At 41.4% G+C, this 16,800-nt stretch overlaps 1 long non-coding RNA gene across 1 annotated transcript; it reads left to right on the top strand.

Annotated features, from left to right (window-relative positions):
- The first annotated feature begins 3,056 nt into the window (after nt 1-3,056).
- On the top strand, nt 3,057-3,766 carry LOC136777608 (uncharacterized). The gene is made up of 3 exons (XR_010823281.1): nt 3,057-3,310; nt 3,401-3,581; nt 3,651-3,766. It is a non-coding gene; the product is annotated as an uncharacterized lncRNA (long non-coding RNA).
- The last annotated feature ends 13,034 nt before the right edge of the window (nt 3,767-16,800 follow it).

Raw genomic sequence — 16,800 nt, 5'->3', positions numbered from 1 at the left:
AAAAATACCCATTCGAAACCAACAACAGTAAAGCTCATTCAATAATCCGTCCAGTAGCCATTCCGCTCGATCACTTGATTAAGTCGATTAGGTATCGAGTTAGTCAAGTTAGCTAAGAACTCTGGGTCAGACCTAAGGCCTTCCCAGATATTCTTCGCTTGATCGAGAATCGCTGCCCTCGTCCTCGCGCCTGGCTCTATCCATCGTCTGGACATCAATGCCCAGACGTTCTCAATTAAATTGAGATCCGGTGATCGAGCGGGCCAATCCACCACTTCCAACTCCGGGTGTCGCGCAAACCACGCTCGCGTTTCGCGTGAGGTATGGATCGCTGAATTGTCCTGCACAAATCGGATCACCGGTACTTCATCCGCGGGATATACATTACGCACGCTTGGGAGAAAAATTTCTTCCAAGATGCGAATGTATTCCCGGGAATTCATACGTGGAGAAATCTCCACAAGATCACCGATATGTTCACCGGAAATCCAGCCCCATACGCCACACGATACGCGTCCAGACCGATGAGTCTGGAAGACGTGGTTTGGCTGCAACCGGGTATCGTTCGGGCGCCACACGTGCAAGGCCTGAGCCTGAGAGGGCAACGATATGAAAACCTTTTCATCGGTCCATATCGTAGCCTTCCAATCTGCACGGCTCCGCGAAAGATTCGCGAGGGCATAGCCAACTCTCTGCTCACGGTGAGCAGGAGTTAATGGGATTTTACGCGCTGGACGACGGCAGTGAATACCTGCAGAGTGTAAACGCCGCAGGCCGGTGGTCACTGAAGCTGGATAATCTATCTCCTCCACTATGTCGCTGACACTAGCGAAGGGATCTTCTTCGATCCTGCTCAGCAGCTGCTGGTCATCGATCTCCGAAGTCCTTTTCTGCCCTCTGTTCTCCGCTCTCCGGTCACGCAGTGCGTGGTCTCCGCCTTCGCGGTACCGACGTATCCAGCGCCTGACGGTGGTTTCGTGTGCCCCGCAGAGTACAGCGATCTCACTCGCGCTTTTCCCGCACTCAAAATAGCCAATGGCTCTTCCTCTGGTAGCCTCACTATGCTGTGACATCGTCGACGTATCCAATAGATATGAATGTTATAACAAATTAACGTTATTATAGATAAAAGTGAATAATGCCTCGATTATTGAATTAGAAGTATCGATAATAACGTTAATTTGTTATAACATTCATATCTATTGGATACGTCGACGATGTCACAGCATAGTGAGGCTACCAGAGGAAGAGCCATTGGCTATTTTGAGTGCGGGAAAAGCGCGAGTGAGATCGCTGTACTCTGCGGGGCACACGAGACCACCGTCAGGCGCTGGATACGTCGGTACCGCGAAGGCGGAGACCACGCACTGCGTGACCGGAGAGCGGAGAACAGAGGGCAGAAAAGGACTTCGGAGATCGATGACCAGCAGCTGCTGAGCAGGATCGAAGAAGATCCCTTCGCTAGTGTCAGCGACATAGTGGAGGAGATAGATTATCCAGCTTCAGTGACCACCGGCCTGCGGCGTTTACACTCTGCAGGTATTCACTGCCGTCGTCCAGCGCGTAAAATCCCATTAACTCCTGCTCACCGTGAGCAGAGAGTTGGCTATGCCCTCGCGAATCTTTCGCGGAGCCGTGCAGATTGGAAGGCTACGATATGGACCGATGAAAAGGTTTTCATATCGTTGCCCTCTCAGGCTCAGGCCTTGCACGTGTGGCGCCCGAACGATACCCGGTTGCAGCCAAACCACGTCTTCCAGACTCATCGGTCTGGACGCGTATCGTGTGGCGTATGGGGCTGGATTTCCGGTGAACATATCGGTGATCTTGTGGAGATTTCTCCACGTATGAATTCCCGGGAATACATTCGCATCTTGGAAGAAATTTTTCTCCCAAGCGTGCGTAATGTATATCCCGCGGATGAAGTACCGGTGATCCGATTTGTGCAGGACAATTCAGCGATCCATACCTCACGCGAAACGCGAGCGTGGTTTGCGCGACACCCGGAGTTGGAAGTGGTGGATTGGCCCGCTCGATCACCGGATCTCAATTTAATTGGGAACGTCTGGGCATTGATGTCCAGACGATGGATAGAGCCAGGCGCGAGGACGAGGGCAGCGATTCTCGATCAAGCGAAGAATATCTGGGAAGGCCTTAGGTCTGACCCAGAGTTCTTAGCTAACTTGACTAACTCGATACCTAATCGACTTAATCAAGTGATCGAGCGGAATGGCTACTGGACGGATTATTGAATGAGCTTTACTGTTGTTGGTTTCGAATGGGTATTTTTTTAGATGGATCGGATTGCATGGTATAAAAAAGGAATGTGCTCTGCCACGTGTTGGATCCAAAAATCGGCCCTTTTCAGGGCCACCAATATTATTTAACGTAAATCAATTTTCGGAGTACTGAAAAAAAGAAAAAAAAAATAAATTATATAAGATAAAAAATACAGTATATAATCTGAAAAGACAATAATATATATATATATATATATATGTGTGTGTGCACGTTTTTATTTCAGGAATAATTATTTATCATTTACGTTATGAAAAATCAAGATAAAAAAGAGTATCTCCTCATGGTAGGCCAGGGTAAAGAGAAAGTAGAACCGAATTATCACACTTCAATCTATTTCTGACTTAAGACTGTCCTGCAGCAAACTATTAGGATAATACACTGGAATAAAAAGGAAGGAGGGCAGGCACATTGCATATGGATGTCTTCGTGGCAGCTAACATCCAGCTAAATAATAGAATAGGTATGTATAACTTTATGAATATGGAAATAATTTATGCTTACTTTTAAGAATGAATTTTCATACTCTTTCTAATATTTTTCAGCCACTGGGTAAATATACTCGTGGATAACAGTAATATATGAATTTTCAAAAGTTAGCGAAGGAAGAGAAGACTAATATAATGCAGCGTAAGGATTTGTTTGCCCACTTTAAAGTGCTACGTAACTTACAGGATTAACAAGCTCTAAGTGATGAGAATAACAATTTACCACTGAATTTGCCTATATGCACTGGTAGCAGAAATTGAAAATAATGCAAGATATCTTAATCCGTAAGGAGTTACTATTAATCATTTGAATATTCTTCAATTTAAGTTTAAGTATTAAAGTTTTCTTCGAATATAGGCTATAATTGTAAAATCATTGCAAATTTGCTGCTTTTGGATACTGCGAAAGAACAAAAGGACCCAGCAACATTACCCACAACAGGAATGTATTCTGATTCTGCAACTATAAACTGTTCTGTCACCATTCAACAATATTCACTCATGGTTACGTAATGAGATGTAGTGTAAGTAAATGGATTTTAATATATTGGCTTTTTCTTCTTTACATATTTAGTATATTTGAAAATTAATAAGAAATTAATTATATTGCGTAGAAACATTAGCTGGATAATAGCAGAATGGCTTCTGGATAATGTATTGCATGACACTGGACAGATTTACGTAAATAGCTGTTTCTTGGACCTGTGGCAGTTGAGCTGTCAGGAGCTCTCAGAGGTTCTCTTCCAGCATCATCAATTGGAAATAGATACGAAAGCTTGTCACTATTGATATTAGGTTTCTGCAAAAAAATCTGAGTTAACGATTATCTATTTTAATAATGAATTGCATCTTCTTTATTCGTAGAATCTTATTGCTGTAAGCTTGGGATCCATAGTTGACTTGCAAGCTCCAATGGACTTTACGACTCAAGAATATAGCTCCTTATTATTAATATAAAAGTTAATGATGTGTTATTCTTGACAAAATATCAACAACATAAATTTAATTTAAAATATATATTTTCAGTTATTTTTATACACCATATGTTACACAATAATAGGTTAAAACTAAAATACATATTTTTTATACAAATTTATAACACTTAATATGATTTTATTAAAAGTTCATCACTTACAAGTTATTTTAATAAATTAATACAAATTACAGAGGTTAAGTTGCACATTTTGACACTTCACTCATTGGAATATGCCCTCTTCTTTTTATTGATCTGTCGTTTGATTACTATATTATTACCGCTTCTATCAGTATACCAAAATTCCTATCACTATACCAAAAACGTGCTCGAGCAGAATCAATGGGCACATGGGGTATCATATGTCTTTCTCTCTCACTCTTATGCTATTAGACAGAGAAAGAAGAAAATTCTTACTATACCATTTTATCCCGAGATGATATACTTTTGACAAAAGTAAGACGATCAACCGCTACACTCGAGTATATGCAATTTACCAGATTCTCCTTATTCTCCCCACCACGACTCCTATACGTCATCGTGACGTCATCTGACGTCACCGTGACGTTTTACGCTTTGGTGAGAACTAGAGACCTGAAGCTGTCCAGCTAGTTACAAATCTAGTAGGCCATTCTTCACGAGCAGATTCGATGAATGTCAGTACATACATACATTCATAGATATAGGCACTTAATAGAGAGGCTCCGCTTTAGGGTCGATGAAGGGCGCGTTCACGGAGACGCTATCAACGCTACTGCGCACACATTTCAATCATTTTTCTATGCGCAGTAGCGTTGGCAGTGCAGTGCTAAAAGCGTGCTCCGTGAACGCGCCTGAAACGTTCGCAAATGCAATGCTGGAAACCTAAGGGTGAGATTCACCAAGTCCGGCTTGAAGGCTAGCCGGGTTAACATGAGGTCTGTTCTTTTTCGCTGTTTGCTGCACTAGTGCAATAAGTTAGAGTGGAGAAAACATATGTTTGTCTTATTTCAACTAATTGCATTAGTTCGATAGTGCAGCGAAAAGAAACAAACGGATGGTATACTTTCGGGCTAAAGTAGTATAGTTACCGTTACATGAGTACATATGAGTTTAGCCCGGCTAGCCCCAAGCCGGACTTGGTGAATCTCACCCTAAGAATTCGAAACCAAAAAAGAAGTGATCATTCTAAATAGACGATAATTCTGCGTAAAAATGACAAATTACCATTTAACTCATCTAGTTTATCTTCAGAATATCTTTATTTCGAGTTCCCGAACATGAAAACTGCTGTTTTGGCTTCAAATTCTTAAGTCTCCAGCATTGCATTTGCGAACGTTTCACCGACCCTTAAATTAGTAGCATAAGGTCTGTTCATTTTCGCTGCACTATCGAACTAGTGCAATCAGTTATTTGTCAGTCCTATACCGTTTGTTCCTTTTCGCTGCACTATCGAACTAATGCAATTAGTTGAAATAAGATAAACATATGTATGTTTTCTCCACTCTAACTTATTGCACTAGTGCAGCAAACAGCGAAAAAGAACAGACCTCTAGTTGCGCGCACTGTGCAGTGACTGCGGCAAGTAGTACATATGTATGTACATATGCATATGTATACATATGTACGTATGTATGGCGTCTCTTCATGCATTTAGGAATTTTAGGAACCACGTTAGATGGCCCGCTAAAAGCCTAATTCAGGCCCCGTTCCGCTATTGACTGCGAGAACTGCGAGTACCAGAGTTGCCAAGTGTAGTATGTAGTACACAGTGGGAAATTGAATCGTGTGTGCTTTCAACTATAGTGTAGTATATCATTTTGCACGTTAAATTACATAGTGAAGCTAGCCGAAGCACACACGATTCAATTTCCCACTGTGTACTTTCGGTACTACCGTAGTACCAAAAAGCGACATATCCTATAGCGTAGTACTATTTTAGGTACTACGCTATAGTCGCTGCTGATACTACTGGTCGGCGGAAATACGTCAGAGGGTAGAGACTGTAGAGGGGCCGCAATATAGATATTTCTAATTACTAATTTCAAAATACATAGGGCCGTACTATACCATTACATACGATTTCACTTGTCGCTCGTCGCTAGCGATAAATATAAGATGATATAGTATATGCAATCCAAGATGGACACTAGCGACAGAATATGCAGTTTATCTCTCCTATGTTTTCACTTGTCGCTTGTCGCTCGTCGCTAGCAGCGACATGTATTCTGAGGCGGGTTCTGAATGTAGGAACGAAGGAAACGGGTAATCGCTAGCAGCAATCGCATAATGGTTTCTTAGGTGTAGTGACTGTGGTGTCGTGTTATGGTATATGACATTTGAATTTAATTTGCATATGTATAAAAAAATTGTGAATATTATAATAATAATCAAAAGTTATGAGGTATGCACATATATTGAATGAGGAATTAATAAAGGTTTCATATATATTTGAAATTAATGTTTTCTTAAATCCTTGTTATGAAAATAATTCCTTCATTTTCCTATATAGCATGAGAGGATGAAAATTATATAGTTCATATATCAGAAAATAATAATTTACATTAGTAAAATTATGATTATCCCTAGTTTGATAATTTTATTAGTAAAATTAATTGTTGCTACATGTTACTCATAATAAAACTTAATTGAATTTATTTTGTAATAAAAATGTTACAATTTAAGATTCTGTTTTTAGTAAGAAATCTATACAGGGTAAGGAACTTAAACCGCCCCAAAACATTAGTAGAAAAAGATGCATATCTTTTTAACTATATAAGAGATATTCAATTTTTATATATGACCTTTGCGAAAGCAAATAACAAGAGAATTCGAGAAGGTCCTATGCACAAATTGAATATCTTTTATAATTAAAGAGATACTCGTCTTTTTGCATCTATATTCTAGGGCGGTATAACAGCTTCACTCTGTATATATGCCGTATTATTTTACAAGCAAAGCCTGTTTTTTGGGTTAATTATATTCAACGTTTCTTATATATTAATTACAATAATTATTCATTATATTATTTTTTAGCTTCATATGTATCGGCTTGCTATAAATGTGACAAATGTATTTTCAATTTGAATTTCCATCCATTTTTCAAATTTAAAATTCACACGATCCGCCTGTTCCGTTCCGTTGAATACATACGAGCAGCGATACAGGCGATACGGGCGATACTAGCGATGTCGCTGAAAAGTTGGATAAATCCAACTTTATTTCAGTGTCGCTAGCGACAGAATAAGCAGAAAATGTAGTATACTTTGTCCCACGTGACCATTTGTCGCTAGCGACGAGCGAAAAGTGAAATCGTACCTATGCTGAGGGAGCGGTGTATGTTATTGGCTATTACTCTTAGATCCTATAATTTTATCCAATAAAAGTAGAAGTTTAAAAAGAATTACTCAACAGTTCCGCAACTGTTGTCACTACTGAATGCAACCTATGTAACTCATCTTCCAGTGGGAAATTGAATCGTGTGTGGTTCGGCTAGTTTCACTCTGTAATTTAACATGGAAAATGATATACTACACTATAGTTAAAAGCACACACGATTCAATTTCCCACTGTGTATATACACAATGGGAAATTAAATCATATGTAGCTCAGGCCTCAGATAGTGTAGTAATGGATTAAATAATATAATTCAACCCGGGAATGAATACTATAGTATAGTTAAGGTGTGGTGTGCTCTTGGCACTTCTACAAGATTCCCAAAGACCAGAAAATGAATTCGAATCATTTACTAGTCGGAAAGGATCTTGTAGAAGTGAGCCTCCCCACCACGACAAGGTGGCACACCGTCGGGGAGGGAGGCGGCGCCGCCTCATCTGAAACAAAAAGAAAAAATCAAAAAAAAATTGAAAAAACGAGTATTCAACCCGAAATGTGGAAAGATTTTCAAGGAAAATATTTCTACATTTCAGATTATAATAGAGAATTTCAAGGACAGCCAAAGATATAAATTAATTAGCATGCTACAAAAAGTGAGTGAATAGAGAAGCTAACGAAATTGTTACTTCTTTCCAGCGGTTAGTTGAGAAGCTTCCTCCTCTCGAGCGTGAATATTAATTCACACAAAGGTCAACCAGATCATGACTGATACTCTCCTCAGTGACTAATTACCCTTACTTTCTTTGTCCCTTGGTGTGGATCCGAGTTGTCACACGAAGAACTACTACGTCGAGGAAACGATTTACACATCAATAAAGATGGACCCCTATTAGGTGAACTTAATGAGCCAACGTCGAGAGTCCACAAGGACAAAGTAAGTAAGGGTTGATAGTTACTGAAGGAGGATCAGCCCGAGCCAGTTGACACTCGAGAGTCCACTTATCAACAAACATCTGTACTTGAATTAACAAAGAAAGGAAATAATAAAACTAAATTTGCCTATCCTTCAAATTAATTAAATAAATGGGGACTTAAGTAAACGGACAGTGTTTACACCCTACTCCTTGGTAGCCTTGCCCTATACTTGTCCCACCTAAAACATTAAATAAAATTAAACAAGCATGAGAAATATAGGAAAAGAAATTATTTGCCTGTACGTCCTCCTCCGACAATGTCCCGATTCCAAGTGACGGTTTGTCTTCGTCCAACCCAGGGTGGTAATGGCGAATGATTGGTGCCGATTCGTGTTGGATTTATGTCGATATTGGATAATGTGGTCAATATCCATGGCCCTCTCTCTCTCCAACTGAAACAGAAAGAAAACAAAAATAAATTTGAAAAAACGAGTATTCAACCCGAAATGTGGAAGGATTTTCAAGGAAAATATTTCCACATTTCAGATTCTAATTGGAAATTTCAAGGATAGACAAAGATATAAACTAATAAAGCATGCTACAAAAGTGAATGAACAGAGATGCTAACGAAATTGTTACTTCTTTCCAGCTGTAAGTTGAGTAGCTTCCTCCTCTCGAGCGTGAATATTAATTCACACAAAGGTCAACCAGATCATGACTGATACTCTCCTCAGTGACTAATTACCATTACTTTCTTTGTCCCTTGGTGTGGATCCGAGTTGTCACACGAAGAACTACTACGTCGAGGAAACGATTTACACATCAATAAAGATGGACCCCTATTAGGTGAACTTAATGAGCCAACATCGAGAGTCCACAAGGACAAAGTAAGTAAGGGTTGATAGTCACTGAAGGAGGATCAGCCCGAGCCAGTTGACACTCGAGAGTCCACTTATCAACAAACATCTGTACTTGAATTAACAAAGAAAGGAAATAATAAAATAAAATTTGCCTATCCTTGAAATTAATTAAATAAATGGGGACTTAAGTAAACGGACAGTGTTTACACCCTACTCCTTGGTAGCCTTGCCCTATACTTGTCCCACCTAAAACATTAAATAAAATTAAACAAGCATGAGAAATATAGGAAAAGAAATTATTTGCCTGTACGTCCTCCTCCGACAATGTCCCGATTCCAAGTGACGGTTTGTCTTCGTCCAACCCAGGGTGGTAATGGCGAATGATTGGTGCCGATTCGTGTTGGATTTATGTCGATATTGGATAATGTGGTCAATATCCATGGCCCTCTCTCTCTCCAACTGAAACAGAAAGAAAACAAAAATAAATTTGAAAAAACGAGTATTCAACCCGAAATGTGGAAGGATTTTCAAGGAAAATATTTCCACATTTCAGATTCTAATTGGAAATTTCAAGGATAGACAAAGATATAAACTAATAAAGCATGCTACAAAAGTGAATGAACAGAGATGCTAACGAAATTGTTACTTCTTTCCAGCTGTAAGTTGAGTAGCTTCCTCCTCTCGAGCGTGAATATTAATTCACACAAAGGTCAACCAGATCATGACTGATACTCTCCTCAGTGACTAATTACCATTACTTTCTTTGTCCCTTGGTGTGGATCCGAGTTGTCACACGAAGAACTACTACGTCGAGGAAACGATTTACACATCAATAAAGATGGACCCCTATTAGGTGAACTTAATGAGCCAACATCGAGAGTCCACAAGGACAAAGTAAGTAAGGGTTGATAGTCACTGAAGGAGGATCAGCCCGAGCCAGTTGACACTCGAGAGTCCACTTATCAACAAACATCTGTACTTGAATTAACAAAGAAAGGAAATAATAAAATAAAATTTGCCTATCCTTGAAATTAATTAAATAAATGGGGACTTAAGTAAACGGACAGTGTTTACACCCTACTCCTTGGTAGCCTTGCCCTATACTTGTCCCACCTAAAACATTAAATAAAATTAAACAAGCATGAGAAATATAGGAAAAGAAATTATTTGCCTGTACGTCCTCCTCCGACAATGTCCCGATTCCAAGTGACGGTTTGTCTTCGTCCAACCCAGGGTGGTAATGGCGAATGATTGGTGCCGATTCGTATAGGATTTATATTGATATTGGTCAATGTGGTCACTACCCATGCTCCTCTCCCGATCTAACTGAAACAAAAAGAAAAAACCAAAATAAAATTGAAAAAACGAGTATTCAACCCGAAATGTGGAATGATTTTCAAGGAAAATATTTCTACATTTCAGATTATTATAGAGAATTTCAAGGACAGACAAAGATATAAATTAATTAGCATGCTACAAAAAGTAAGTGAATAGAGAAGCTAACGAAATTGTTACTTCTTTCCAGCGGTTAGTTGAGTAGCTTCCTCCTCTCGAGCGTGAATATTAATTCACACAAAGGTCAACCAGATCATGACTGATACTCTCCTCAGTGACTAATTACCATTACTTTCTTTGTCCCTTGGTGTGGATCCGAGTTGTCACACGAAGAACTACTACATCGAGGAAACGATTTACACATCAATAAAGATGGACCCCTATTAGGTGAACTTAATGAGCCAACATCGAGAGTCCACAAGGACAAAGTAAGTAAGGGTTGATAGTCACTGAAGGAGGATCAGCCCGAGCCAGTTGACACTCGAGAGTCCACTTATCAACAAACATCTGTACTTGAATTAACAAAGAAAGGAAATAATAAAACTAAATTTGCCTATCCTTCAAATTAATTAAATAAATGGGGACTTAAGTAAACGGACAGTGTTTACACCCTACTCCTTGGTAGCCTTGCCCTATACTTGTCCCACCTAAAACATTAAATAAAATTAAACAAGCATGAGAAATATAGGAAAAGAAATTATTTGCCTGTACGTCCTCCTCCGACAATGTCCCGATTCCAAGTGACGGTTTGTCTTCGTCCAACCCAGGGTGGTAATGGCGAATGATTGGTGCCGATTCGTATAGGATTTATATTGATATTGGTCAATGTGGTCACTACCCATGCTCCTCTCCCGATCTAACTGAAACAAAAAGAAAAAACCAAAATAAAATTGAAAAAACGAGTATTCAACCCGAAATGTGGAATGATTTTCAAGGAAAATATTTCTACATTTCAGATTATTATAGAGAATTTCAAGGACAGACAAAGATATAAATTAATTAGCATGCTACAAAAAGTAAGTGAATAGAGAAGCTAACGAAATTGTTACTTCTTTCCAGCGGTTAGTTGAGTAGCTTCCTCCTCTCGAGCGTGAATATTAATTCACACAAAGGTCAACCAGATCATGACTGATACTCTCCTCAGTGACTAATTACCATTACTTTCTTTGTCCCTTGGTGTGGATCCGAGTTGTCACACGAAGAACTACTACATCGAGGAAACGATTTACACATCAATAAAGATGGACCCCTATTAGGTGAACTTAATGAGCCAACATCGAGAGTCCACAAGGACAAAGTAAGTAAGGGTTGATAGTCACTGAAGGAGGATCAGCCCGAGCCAGTTGACACTCGAGAGTCCACTTATCAACAAACATCTGTATTTGAATTAACAAAGAAAGGAAATAATAAAACTAAATTTGCCTATCCTTGAAATTAATTAAATAAATGGGGACTTAAGTAAACGGACAGTGTTTACTCCCTACTCCTTGGTAGCCTTGCCCTATACTTGTCCCACCTAAAACATAAAATAAATTAAACGAGCATGAGAAATAGGAAAAGAAATTATTTGCCTGTACGTCTTCCTCCGACGACGGCTCGATTCCGAATGACGTTTTGCTTTCTCCAGCCAAGGGAGAAAGTGGTACAGGGTTGGTTTCGATTCGTTATCGGATTTATATCGATATTAGACAATTTGGCCACTAGGAATGGTCCTCTTCCACTCCACCTGAAAAAAATAAATGTTAGTACAATTTGAAAAAACGAGTAATTAACCTGAAATATGGAAGGATTTTCAAGGAAAATATTTCCGTATTTCAGTTTATAATTACGAATTTCAAGAACTGGAAAAAATGGTATTTAATACAAAAATTCTACTAAAAATATATGAGTAAAAAAAAGTGCAAATGATATTTGATTCTAGTTATTAATTGAGAAACTGTTTTCTGTTGAGAGTGAACGTTAATTCAATTATGATGTGCCTTTATTAGTTAACCCATTTGCATCATAAGCGCACATATGTGCGCATTTTGCCTGGCCACTATCACCAGAGCGAGCATATGTGCGCTTATGATGCAAATGGGTTAAACTGGACATGTGTGAGAAGATAGAATCCCCATAGATAGTGACGTTCAGGTGATTCCCTTTATTTTAAAAGGAAATAAGAAACCTGAAAATGATAACTTGTTTAATACCGAAAACTATAATGCCTACCCAATAGGCAAAGCTAAAGAGCTTACATATAACGCAAATCTAAGCCTATATGAAATACAGAAAATAGGGGCAAAATAGAAATAGACAAAATGGAGGATCAGAAATAACATGAAAAAAAAGAAATGATTTTCACCGAAGAAAGACCAAATACAACCAACCGATAGGTTTTCGGTCATTCTTCAGTTAATAAAAAAAATTTCCACGGTTTTACCCGCGGTACTCACTCATTCGGCGAATTCCCTGCAATAATCCATACATGTTCTGCGATAAAACCGACGATGGGGATGGCGATGGGGATGGCGATGTTGATGGCGATGTTGATGGCGTTGATGAAGACGATGGAGATGAAGACGCTGACGTTATTCAATCGCGAAAAAAAGATTTTGAAACGACACTATGCGATGCGAAAATTATTTTAACGTACACTACGCGGTACAACCGCACTCCGCGACGAACACTACTCGACTGATACTACGATACCCGGATTTTTCAAACGGCACTGCGCGGCGCAAATTTTATTTTAACGTATACTACGCGGGACAACCGCACTCCGTGACGAACTATACTCGACTGACACTACGATACTTGGATTTTTCAAACGGCACTGCGCGACGCGAATTCTATTTTAACGTACACTACGCGGGACAACCGCACTCCGCGAAGAACATTTCTCGACTGACACTACGAAACTCGGATTTTTCAAACGGTACTGCGCGACGCGATTTTTTTAACGCATACTACGCGGGACAACCGCAGTCCGCGATGAACACTTCTCGACTGACACTACGATACTCGGATTTTTCAAACGGCACTGCGCGACGCGAATTTTATTTTAACGTACACTACGCGGTACAACCGCACTACGCGACGAACACTACTCGACTGACACTACGATACTCGGATTTTTCGAACGGCACTGCGCGACGCGAATTCTATTTTAACTGACACAACGCGGGACAACCGCAGTCCGCGACGAACACTTCTCGACTGACACTACGATACTCGGATTTTTCAAACGGCACTGCGCGACGCGCGAATTTTATTTTAACGTACACTACGCGGTACAACCGCACTCCGCGAAGAACATTTCTCGACTGACACTACGATACTCGGATTTTTCAAACGGCACTGCGCGACGCGAATTTTATTTTAAAGTACACTACGCGGGACAACCGCACTCCGCGAAGAACATTTCTCGACTGACACTACGAAACTCGGATTTTTCAAACGGTACTGCGCGACGCGATTTTTTTAACGCATACTACGCGGGACAACCGCAGTCCGCGACGAACACTTCTCGACTGACACTACGATACCCGGATTTTTCAAACGGCACTGCGCGGCGCAAATTTTATTTTAACGTATACTACGCGGGACAACCGCACTCCGTGACGAACTATACTCGACTGACACTACGATACTTGGATTTTTCAAACGGCACTGCGCGACGCGAATTCTATTTTAACGTACACTACGCGGGACAACCGCACTCCGCGAAGAACATTTCTCGACTGACACTACGAAACTCGGATTTTTCAAACGGTACTGCGCGACGCGATTTTTTTAACGCATACTACGCGGGACAACCGCAGTCCGCGACGAACACTTCTCGACTGACACTACGATACTCGGATTTTTCAAACGGCACTGCGCGACGCGAATTTTATTTTAACGTACACTACGCGGTACAACCGCACTACGCGACGAACACTACTCGACTGACACTACGATACTCGGATTTTTCGAACGGCACTGCGCGACGCGAATTCTATTTTAACTGACACAACGCGGGACAACCGCAGTCCGCGACGAACACTTCTCGACTGACACTACGATACTCGGATTTTTCAAACGGCACTGCGCGACGCGCGAATTTTATTTTAACGTACACTACGCGGTACAACCGCACTCCGCGAAGAACATTTCTCGACTGACACTACGATACTCGGATTTTTCAAACGGCACTGCGCGACGCGAATTTTATTTCAAAGTACACTACGCGGGACAACCGCACTCCGCGAAGAACATTTCTCGACTGACACTACGAAACTCGGATTTTTCAAACGGTACTGCGCGACGCGATTTTTTTAACGCATACTACGCGGGACAACCGCAGTCCGCGACGAACACTTCTCGACTGACACTACGATACTCGGATTTTTCAAACGGCACTGCGCGACGCGAATTTTATTTTAACGTACACTACGCGGTACAACCGCACTACGCGACGAACACTACTCGACTGACACTACGATACTCGGATTTTTCGAACGGCACTGTGCGACGCGAATTCTATTTTAACTGACACAACGCGGGACAACCGCAGTCCGCGACGAACACTTCTCGACTGACACTACGATACTTGGATTTTTCAAACGGCACTGCGCGACGCGCGAATTTTATTTTAACGTACACTACGCGGTACAACCGCACTCCGCGAAGAACATTTCTCGACTGACACTACGATACTCGGATTTTTCAAACGGCACTGCGCGACGCGAATTTTATTTTAAAGTACACTACGCGGGACAACCTCACTCCGCGAAGAACATTTCTCGACTGACACTACGAAACTCGGATTTTTCAAACGGTACTGCGCGACGCGATTTTTTTAACGCATACTACGCGGGACAACCGCAGTCCGCGACGAACACTACTCGACTGACACTATGATACTCGGATTTTTCGAACGGCACTGCGCGACGCGATTTTTTTTAACGTACACTACGCGGGACAACCGAACACCGCGACGAGCACTTCTCGACTGACACTACGAAACTCGGATTTTTCAAACGGTACTGCGCGACGCGAATTCTATTTTAACGTACACTACGCGGGACAACCGCACTCCGCGAAGAACATTTCTCAACTGACACTACGATACTCGGATTTTTCAAAAGGCACTGCTCAACGCTAATTTAATTTTAATGTACACTACGCGGGACAACCGCACTCCGCGACGAACACTACTCAACTGACACTACGATATTCGGATCTTTCAAACGGTACTGCGCGACGCGAATTCTATTTTAACGTACACTACACGGGACAACCGCACTCCGCGAAGAACATTTCTCGACTGACACTACGAAACTCGGACTTTTCAAACGGTACTGCGCGACGCGATTTTTTTAACGCATACTACGCGGGACAACCGCAGTCCGCGACGAACACTACTCGACTGACACTATGATACTCGGATTTTTCGAACGGCACTGCGCGACGCGAATTCTATTTTAACGTACACTACGCGGGACAACCGCACTCCGCGAAGAACATTTCTCAACTGACACTACGATACTCGGATTTTTCAAACTGCACTGCTCAACGCGAATTTAATTTTAATGTACACTATGCGGGACAACCGCACTCCGCGACGAACACTACACGACTGACACTACGATATTCGGATCTTTCAAACGGTTCTGCGCGACGCGAATTCTATTTTAACGTACACTACGCGGTACAACCGCACTCCGCGAAGAACATTTCTCGACTGACACTACGATACTCGGATTTTTCAAACGGCACTGCGCGACGCGAATTTTATTTTAAAGTACACTACGCGGGACAACCTCACTCCGCGAAGAACATTTCTCGACTGACACTACGATACTCGGATTTTTCAAACGGCACTGCGCGACGCGAATTTTATTTTAAAGTACACTACGCGGGACAACCGCACTCCGCGAAGAACATTTCTCGACTGACACTACGAAACTCGGATTTTTCAAACGGTACTGCGCGACGCGATTTTTTTAACGCATACTACGCGGGACAACCGCAGTCCGCGACGAACACTTCTCGACTGACACTACGATACTCGGATTTTTCAAACGGCACTGCGCGACGCGATTTTTTTTAACGTACACTACGCGGGACAATCGAACTCCGCGACGAGCACTTCTCGACTGACACTACGATATTCGGATCTTTCAAACGGTACTGCGCGACGCGCGAATTTTATTTTAACGTACACTACGCGGGACAACCGCACTCCGCGAAGAACATTTCTCGACTGACACTACGATACTCGGATTTTTCAAACGGCACTGCGCGACGCGAATTCTATTTTAACGTACACTACGCGGGACAACCGCACTCCGCGAAGAACATTTCTCGACTGACACTACGAAACTCGGATTTTTCAAACGGTACTGCGCGACGCGATTTTTTTAACGCATACTACGCGGGACAACCACACTCCGCGACGAACACTACTCAACTGACACTACGATATTCGGATCTTTCAAACGGTACTGCGCGACGCGAATTCTATTTTAACGTACACTACACGGGACAACCGCACTCCGCGAAGAACATTTCTCGACTGACACTACGAAACTCGGACTTTTCAAACGGTACTGCGCGACGCGATTTTTTTAACGCATACTACGCGGGACAAC

This window comes from Prorops nasuta, unplaced genomic scaffold (assembly GCF_024137725.1).
Source record: "Prorops nasuta isolate Cenicafe-Biocafe unplaced genomic scaffold, Cenicafe_Pnas_1.2 PNAS00011, whole genome shotgun sequence".
Lineage (NCBI taxonomy): Eukaryota > Metazoa > Arthropoda > Insecta > Hymenoptera > Bethylidae > Prorops > Prorops nasuta.
Note: the sequence above shows the minus strand (reverse complement) of the source record. Positions and strands in the feature narration are given on the sequence as shown.